The sequence below is a fragment of the Triticum dicoccoides genome, chromosome 4B (assembly GCF_002162155.2).
Source record: "Triticum dicoccoides isolate Atlit2015 ecotype Zavitan chromosome 4B, WEW_v2.0, whole genome shotgun sequence".
Lineage (NCBI taxonomy): Eukaryota > Viridiplantae > Streptophyta > Magnoliopsida > Poales > Poaceae > Triticum > Triticum dicoccoides.
This window is the reverse complement of record NC_041387.1, coordinates 463,500,385-463,509,991: the sequence shown is the minus strand read 5'-3', so window position 1 is coordinate 463,509,991 and position 9,607 is coordinate 463,500,385.

The window sequence follows — 9,607 nt, the reverse complement described above, 5'->3', positions numbered from 1 at the left end:
GTGGGGCTTTGGCTAGGCCAGCCTGGCTAGCCCAGTGGACAGCTGGGCCGAGGCCCAGCAAGGGGGGAGGGGGTCTTCTCCTTTTATTTATATTTTTGTCTTTTGTTTTATTTATTTTCTTGTCTGTTTTATTAAAATTTAGATTTCTTAGAAAATACATAGGTTGTACTTATAATAGTATTAATAATTATGCGACCACCACAATTAACTTGGCACCAAAAATAAAATAGTTCATAATATTTTATTATTTTAAAAGCATTTAAATAATTGTTTTTGCTATTATTTTATTCACTTTAGAGTATCTAAACATGTTGTAAAAGTGTGGTTTCTCCACCATAATTACCTATGCATTATCTAGCACAACCTGAACATTTTAGTTTTTATGTTTAAAAACTTTTACCGTTTGACTTTAATTCAAAGTTGAATTTGGATCGGTTCTGAACTAAGGCGAGATTAGCAACAGTAATCAAGGTGACGTGGCATCATTAGCAAAGGTTCACTGTAGCTTAATTATCCGGGTGTCACAAGTATCGGGGGGTAAGAAGTTATAATACAGTAGATATAACACCAATATAAAATTGGAATGAGTTTACAACAATACATAAAAGTGGTTATTTTCTTTGTTTCACTAAAGGATCTCATGAGTTTTCTGTTGAGTTTTGTGTTGGTGAACTTTTCAAGTTTTGAGTAAATTTTTGATGGACTACAAAATAAGAAGTGGCAAGAGCCTAAGCTTGGGAATGCCCAAGGCACCCAAGGTATTATTCAAGGACAACCAAGCATCTAAGCTTGGGGATGCCCCAGATGGCATCCCCTCTTTTGTCTTCAATCCATCGCTAAAATTACTTGAGGCTATATTTTTATTCACCACATGATATGTGTTTTGCTTGGAGCGTCTTGTATTATATTTGTCCTTGCTTTTTAGTTTGCCACAATCATCCTTTCTATACACACCTATTGAGAGGGACACACATTAATTGTGAATTTATTAGAACACTCTATGTGCTTCACTTATATCTGTTGAGCTAGGTAGTTGCTCTAGTGCATCACTTATATCTTTTTAGAGCACAACGGTGGTTTTATTTTGTAGAAATTGAAGAACTCTCATGCTTCACTTATATTATTTTGAGAGTCTTATAAATAGTATGGCAATTTGTTTAGGTTAGGAATTTAGTCCTAATATGATGGGTATTCAAGAGGGATATAATAAATTTTTTCATGTAGATCATTGAATATATGAGAAGTTTGATTCCTTGCAATTGTTTTGAGATATAAATATGGTGATATTAAAGTCATGCTAGTTGGTAACTGTGAGCTGATAGAAATACTTGTATTATGGTTTGTGATTCCCGAAGCATGCACGTATGTTCTTATGTTATGTGATGAAGTGGGAGCATGATTTATTTTTGATTGTCTTCCTTATGAGTGGCGCTCGGGGATGAGCGATGGTCTTTTCCTACCAATCTATCCCACTAGAAGCATGTGTATTAGTACTTTGTTTCGAGGGCTAATAAACTTTTGCAATAAGTATGTGAGTTCTTTATGACTAATGTTAAGTCCATGGATTATACGCACTCTCACGCTTCCACCTTTGCTAGCCACTCTAGTACCGCACAACTTTCGCCGGTGCATTAAACCCACCTTATACCTTCCTCAAAACAACCACCATACCTACCTATTATGGCATTTACATAGCCATTCCCAGATATATTGCCATGCAACTTCTACTATTCCATTTATTATGACACATACCATCATTGTCATATTGCTTTGCATGATCATATAGTTGGCATAGTATTTGTGGCTTGGCCACCATTCATATTATTTTATACATGTCATGCTAGATAATTGCACATCCCGGTACATCGCCGGAGGCATTCATATAGAGTCATATTTTTGTTCTAGTATCGAGTTGTAATTCTTGAGTTGTAAGTAAACAAAAGTGTAATGACCATCATTATTAGAGAATTGTCCCATGTGAGGAAAGGATGATGGAGGCTATGACTCCCCCACAAGTTGGGATGAGACTCCAGACTAAGAATAAAAGGAGGCCAAAAAAAGAAGCCAAAGGCCCCAAAAGAAAAGAAATGAGAGAAAAAGAGAGAAGGGACAATGTTACTATCCTTTTCCATACTTGTGCTTAAAAATAGCACCATGTTCTTCATGACAGAGAGTCTCCTATGTTGTCACTTTCATATATTACTAGTGGGAATTTTTAATTATAGAACTTGGCTTGTTTATTCCAACGATGGGCTTCCACAAATTGCCCTAGGTCTTCGTGAGCAAGCAAGTTGGATGCACACCCACTTAGTTTTCCTTCGAGATTTCATACACTTATAGATCTAGTGCATCTGTTGCCTGGCAATCCCTACTCACTTGCACCAATATCAATTGATGGGCATCTCCATAGCCGATTAATTTGCCTAGTTGATGTGAGAATTTCTTTCTCCTTTTTGTCTACTACCACCATCGGGGTTGTGCATGATAAATACTTTATGTGATGAAGATAGAGCACGAAGTGATTATATGATTTTGTAGGGATAACTTTCTTTAGCCGTGATATTTTGAAAAGCCATAATTGCTTTATTAGTATGCTCGAAGTATTATTTTTATGTCAATATTAAACTTTTGTTTTGAATCTTATGGATCTGAATTTCCATACCACAATAAGAATGATTACTTGATAAACATGCTAGGTAGCATTCGACATCAAAAATTTTGTTTTTGTCATTTACCTACTCGAGGACGAGCACGAATTAAGCTTGGGGATGCTTGATACGTCTCCAACGTATCTATAATTGCATGCTGACTTTGCTTGAACCATGTGTGTGTAGGGACAGTATATTCATATCATGTTTCCATCCGCATTTATACAATCTGTGTTATATGTTCGTATTGCTTGCCATTTCATGCCATGACTTAGCTTCGTACTATCATTTGCCATGTTTGCTATAATATTTTTATTGATAATATCATGTTGTACTTTGATTTAGTCTCATGCCATGGTTATCAATACTATTTTGATTTTGTTGCATTGTTGATATGTTTGTATCATGTGTTTCCTTGCCTCATATGTTATAACTGTTCTCTTGATAAATTTGGTATTAATTGCTCACCAATGTATTTGTAACATTCATGTTCATAACTTTTTGATGATATGATAAGATGATGGAGATGTTAAGCTAAACGGTAATAACAAACCTCCTCCATGTTCGATGGGATCAAGTCATAGTGCCACTGAACCGAGCTTTTTCAGCGCAGCCACATTTGCCTTGATGGGGAGGCCCTAATTCGGTCTATTGTCATGCCTCCCACCGGTGCCTCCTACTAGGGAAGGTTATGTGTTTGCGCTACCCTGGCCCGGTAGGCGGGCATAACCTTGTGTGCCCGGTTTTGGTATTCAGCTCATGTCCCCATTTGGGACCATTTTTGTTTGGCCACGTCGGTGGCGGCCACAAAGGTGGCGGATCTCATGAGTTGACATCGGGGCAACCCATGACATATCCCAAAGGGGAGTTTGTTGGAGTGGTCGGGAGTGTGTCACGCAATAGATTGGTTTTGTTTGAACATCTTTGGTCCACTCAAATGGGAGTACGAGGAGGTCCATGGTGTGGGTATAGTGTGCTAACCTCTGCAGAGTGTATAATCTATCGATAGCCGCGTCCTCGATTATGGACATAGTTCATAATAGATCACACTATCGGGTCTTCGTCGACATGGAGGATAAACCTGATATAATTAATTTGATAAATAATGTGCTATAAAGAATGTGGTGACTTGGACCATGAGATAATCATGAGAAGTCACAGTGTTGTTCTGACGTGATCACGACATGAGATCTCGGTGAGTCATGAGTTAGCCCAGAGGGGCAGTGGTAGTGAAACGGATTAATGAACAGTATATTACTTTAACTCTTCACGGGAGGTTAGTGTAGTTTACTTTCGAGCCTAGTTTCATGCATATATCCATTTCTTGTAGATACAACTATGACATGCCATGACATTCCATGATATGCCATTCCATGATAGGCCATGATATTCCATGATATGCAATGACATGTTATGATATGCTATGATATGCCATGATATGTTAAAGAATTGCTTAATGTTAATATCATGCCATGTTTATTCATTGCCATGAGATAAATTCATGTATGAGCACGAGACTTGCTTGCTCTAAGTGCATCTAGTGCCACCCCTAGTTGGTTTTGGAGTATTTACGACAAACGTGGTTGAGGGACTAATGTGTTTGTGAGATTCATAGGAGAAAACAGGTAGGAGTCCCTCATTGATTTGGTTTACCCATCAGAGATGACCCCTAAGAACGTATGAAGACATTGAAGACAATGGTGGTTTGTGGAGACATTCACGTCGAAGATAATGACGTATGAAGACATTCACTTGAAGTCAATGGAGTGCAACGATGTAGTTTCTTTCGTAATTTCATTTTCTACTTTCTTGAGTCATAGGAACCACCGAACTTTCAAGTGGGGTCCTGTAAGTGCATCTAGTGCCACCCCTAGTTGGTTTTGGTGTATTGACGACAAACGTGGTTGAGGGACTAATGTGTTTGGGAGAATTGCAGGATAACACAGGTAGTAGTCCCTCATTGATTCAGTTTACCTACCAGAGACGACCCCTAAAAATGTATGAAGACACTGAAGACAATGGTGGTTCGTGAAGACATTCACATTGAAGATAATGACAATGAAGACATTCACTTGAAGATATGGAGTGCGAAGACATAGTTTCTTTCGTGGTTTCCTTTTCTTCTTTGTTGACTCATAGGAACCACCGTACTATTAAGTGGGGTCCAAGTGAACAAACTCAGATGACTGAAGTGATTCTCAACCAAAATTCTATGTCTTCGAACAAAGACAATGAGAGCAAATCTTATCCAGAGCTGGATGAGTAAGCTTTGCTTGTAGCCCAAGCCAAGCTGCCGCGTGTGTTTGAAATCCGATCGTTGGACATGTGTCGGTACCTTAGTGACCCAGGGTCATTTCAGACATATCAGGTCGGTTTGCCTCCTGGCTATAAATAGCCCACCCCCTACACCATAATTTGGTGGCTTCTCAGAGTTAGTGCACGACTTTTGTCGTTTGAGAGCAACCCACCTCCGAAGCATTCGAGAGAGAGATCCTTGCGAGGACAAAGCCCAAAAGACCTAGAGCCAAAGAGTGTTAGGCATCACTGAAGTCTTTCTGTCCGCATGACCTAAAGACTTGTTACACTTGAGGACTGTGCATCCTCTAGCCGGTTAGGCGTCATGTTCTGAGGATCCAAGAGTCATTGTGGATTGCCCGTGAACGGAGTCTGTGAAGGTTTGGAAGTCTACCTTGAAGAATTACCAGAGTGATAGGGCGAGGACTAGGTATCCTTAGCTCTAGGGGAATAAGGTGAAGACACAGTCTTCTGAGTTCAATCTTAGCCTCCCTAACCAGACGTACAGTTGTCACAACAACTGGAGCTGGTCTACCAAATTCCTATCTTCAACAAGCAACTGGTTCTATCCCCTACCCTCCTTACTTTTCAGTTTATCTTCGTGAAGTCATTGCTTGCTTGCCTCATCTATTTGACTTCACTATGTGAAGAGTTGCAATTGTTTGTCTTTGTATTGTCTTCCATTCTGATCATGTCTACATAGTTGTTGATAGTCTTCGAGCGTTCACTGTGTTGCTTGCTTGACTATTGCTTGTCTAGTGTAGTTTATCTTCCGTTGCGTACCATATAGGTTCAGCCTCACTGTTTGTCTTCAAAGACCTCGTGTTTTGAAGACTTCAATAAAAATTGCCTATTCACCCCTCTAGTCGATAACTAGCACTTTCCATTGGTATCAGAGCAAGGTGCTCCCTTGTTCTGTGTGATTCGGTTTAACCACTTGGAGTTTTAGCTATGTGGACTGCTGGGATAATCAAGGTCTCCGCTGCGTGCCCAATCTTCGATGGCACTGACTACCCCTACTGGAAGAATAAGATGCGCATGCATCTTGAAGCCATTGACATTGACCTCTGGTATGTCGTCAAGACAGGCGTTCCCAAGGTCGGTGAAGGTGTCACCGCTGCTGATGTCAAGAGGTTCTCGCAAGTGGACTCAACTGCCAAGAACATCATTTGTGGTCATTTGACCAAAGGGCAGTATGACCGTGTGAGTGCACTGGAAACTGTGAAGCTGGTCTGGGACTGGTTGTCCAAGGCAACGAAGGTGTCTCAACTCAGAGAGACTCAAGGATTGATGTTCTTCGCAATCTCTTCAACCGCTTCAAGAGGAATGACAATGAGAATGTCCAGCTCACGTTCGGTCGCTTTACTGATATCACAAATGAGCTTCACACTCTTGGCACCCATGAGATCACCAAGCATGAAATTGTGAAGAAGCTTCTGAGATCACTTGACAGCTCCTTCGACACCTTAGTCCTAATGATTCAAGAATGTCCTGACTTCAAGGACCTTGATCCATCTGGCATACTTGAGAGGCTCAACATGCATGAGTTCCAGCTATCTAAGAAGCATGATATCTATGGCCCCAACTATGGCTGATCCCATGCTTTGAAGGCAAAGGTTGTTTCCTCATCTCAAGAAGAATCTGAGTGCAGTTCTGGTGATCCCGAAGACATTAGCAAAGAGCTAGCAATACTGGTGAGAAAGTTCCAGAAGTTCTCCAAGAAGAATCGATTCGGAAAGTCTTCAAGATCCACCTCAAGAAATGATGAGGCTTCATCTCATGACTACAAGAAGAGAAGTTGCCGCAAATGCAAGAAGACAGGCTACTACATCTCAGAGTGTCCTCAATGGGATTAGGAATCAAGGAAGAAGAAGAAGAAGAAGAAGAAGAGCAAGGAATATGATTCTGATGACAAGAAGAAGAAGAAGAAATCTTCACAGTCTTGTTCAAAGTCTTCGTCTCACAAGAAGACCTCATCAGGAAAGGCTCGTGCATTTATTAGCAAGGAGATGGATTCATAGGAGGAGTCTGCTTCTGAGGAGGCAGAGGTGGAGTCTCTGGAGGAGTCTGATTCATGCGTGGCAAGCCTGGCTCTTGCTTCCTCATTCATCGCCAAGTCCATCTTCAACACTAAAGACAATGGTCACTCCGCCGAAGCTGAAGCTGGTGATGAGGATGACTCTGCTCCTACCTACTGCTTCATGGCACGAGGTGCCAAGGTAAACTCACGCGATGCTTAGTTCCAAACCTCTAGTGAAGATGACTCTGAATGTGAATCCAAACCTAGTTATATGACACTTGCTAAAATTGCAACTGAACAACAACTGCTATGGAACATATTCAAAAGCTGCTAGACAAAAGCGATGACCTGTTGGATGCGGAAATGAATCGAACTCAGTCTTGAATCGAAGACATTAAACATATTCGTGTTAAGTACAAGGAACTTGAAAGTCGTCATCAAACTCTCTCAGCCTCTCATGAGAAGTTGTCCTACGATTATGTTCAAAGGAAGCAAGATCTTGAGAAACTGGGAGCGTCTCATGAAGATCTTCAAAAATAGAATGATTCACTACTCGCTCAATAGATCAGTTCCGCTCAGGAAGAATTTGTTCCACCATGTTTAAAATGTCTTGAGCATGATAATGATGTCTCTGTTGCTGAATGTTCTACTTCCTCTAATGTTGCAATATCTTCAACTGCTGATGTGGTAACTAACCCCTCTACTGAGGATGCCGCTACTATTGGTGATGAGCATGCTAGGTTGAATACATTGCTTGAAACAGGCATGTACAAAAGCCTCAAAGGGCATCAGACTCTATGCGATGTCCTCAAGAAATAGATTCTGAACCGAAACCCTAGGAAAGAGGGTGTTGGGCTCGAGAGGAAAATGAATGTTGATGGTTCTTACTGGAAGCCTGAGCAGTACCCCAAAACCACCTGGGTTGCTGGTAAGGATCCTTTAGTGGACCCATCCACCTTATCTGGCTTCACTTGTACTAATCCCATTATCATTGATGAATCCTTTAACGCCAATTATAAGTTGTTTAAGAATCAGAATGGTGAAGTGTTTGCGAGGTATATTGGTACTAACCGCAGGAATGGGCCACCCTTGAAGAAGATCTGGGTGCCCAAAAGTTGTCTTGAGAAGCTTCCCGTTAATGTCGTCATGACGCCACCTGGGAAGAAGACAAACCCTAGACCAAAGGTGTCATATGGCCCAAAGGCTTCATACAGACAAAGGACCTCACATGGTCACCCTACCGCCAATGTTTTGTAGGAAAACCATCACAGGACTCATGAATATGAGCGTGTTTCTTCTAATCACTATGTTCACAAAACTAAGAACTTTTCTGCATATTCTTATGAGTATTATTCACCTCTTGCAAACCTATTTGCTAGGGCTCCAAAGCCAAAGTTCTCAGATGCTGCACTTAGACTTATTGCTTCTAAGCCACCCCTGAAGATGTGGGTGGTTAAGAATAATTAACTTCTCTTGCAGGGAAAGGTCTCAAGCCGGAAATCAAAGACTTCTAACGCCAATGCTGGGGACCTAAAACATCTTGTGGGATGCAAGATAAAGTGCTAGAATGGTCTTACCATGTATTTCGTCCCAGGGTTTCTTGAAGAGCATCCTATCCTGCCAAACCAAAATCTTAACTTTGATAATATGATTGTTCGCTACATGTTTCTGCTTCACAATACTCTTGGTGAAGCCTACCCTGCTAACTGCACTATAGTGCATGACTCCGAAAGCCATTGAATGGATCATGGACAGCGGCTGCACTAACCACATGACTGGTGATCAAAGTCTTCTCATGGATTCAACCCTATGTCCTTCTACTAAAATCCACATCACATTCGCTAACACTAGTAAAAGCAAGGTATTGTGTCAGTGAGAACGACACCTATGGGATCAACGGATCCCTACTGTGGTCGGCGGGCGCGGGGTTGTGAGAAGAGTAGGTCTAAGAGACAGCACAAAGGTCGTTTACCCAGGTTCTGGCCGCGGAGACGCGTAATACCCTAGTCCTGCTTTGGTGTGTATATCAGTGTTCTTGAACTAGCTATCGAGCGTGACGTACCCAAAGAGCCCGAATCCCCCTCCAGTACGCCCCGGGCCTCCTTTTATAGTCGAAGGACGCGCCACAGTGGCACACAGAAGATGTAAAGGGTACAGTACACTACAAAAAAAAAGACACATCCGTGACATTTTGGGCCGAACGATTTTTTTTCCTGTCATACTTATGACACTTCTATGACGATAATTGTGACAAAACCCGGTATCATCATAGATGTGGTAGGCTCCTACTTCTGTGACAAAAAAATCATGACATAAAATGGGCTTTTCGTCCTGGGCGGGCCGGAGACGCAACTGCATGACATTGTTTGGGCCGTCCATGACGGAAAATCTATGGTAGAAGCGAGGGCGAGGAAAATTTCGGGGAGTTCCCGGTTACAGTGGGTGGTCGGGGGCTGAGCGATGCACATTTCTCTCGTACACGTATGCGCGTGTGTGCGAGGCGTTGGGCTCTAACCGAACCCGAGCGAGGCATCGCCTAACTGAACCCGAGTGATTGCATTGCAGGCTACGCGTTACTGAACCCAAGCGATCGAGCGATTACTTCACTACTGTTGCTAACTGAAGCCGATTGATGCCGCCTCTG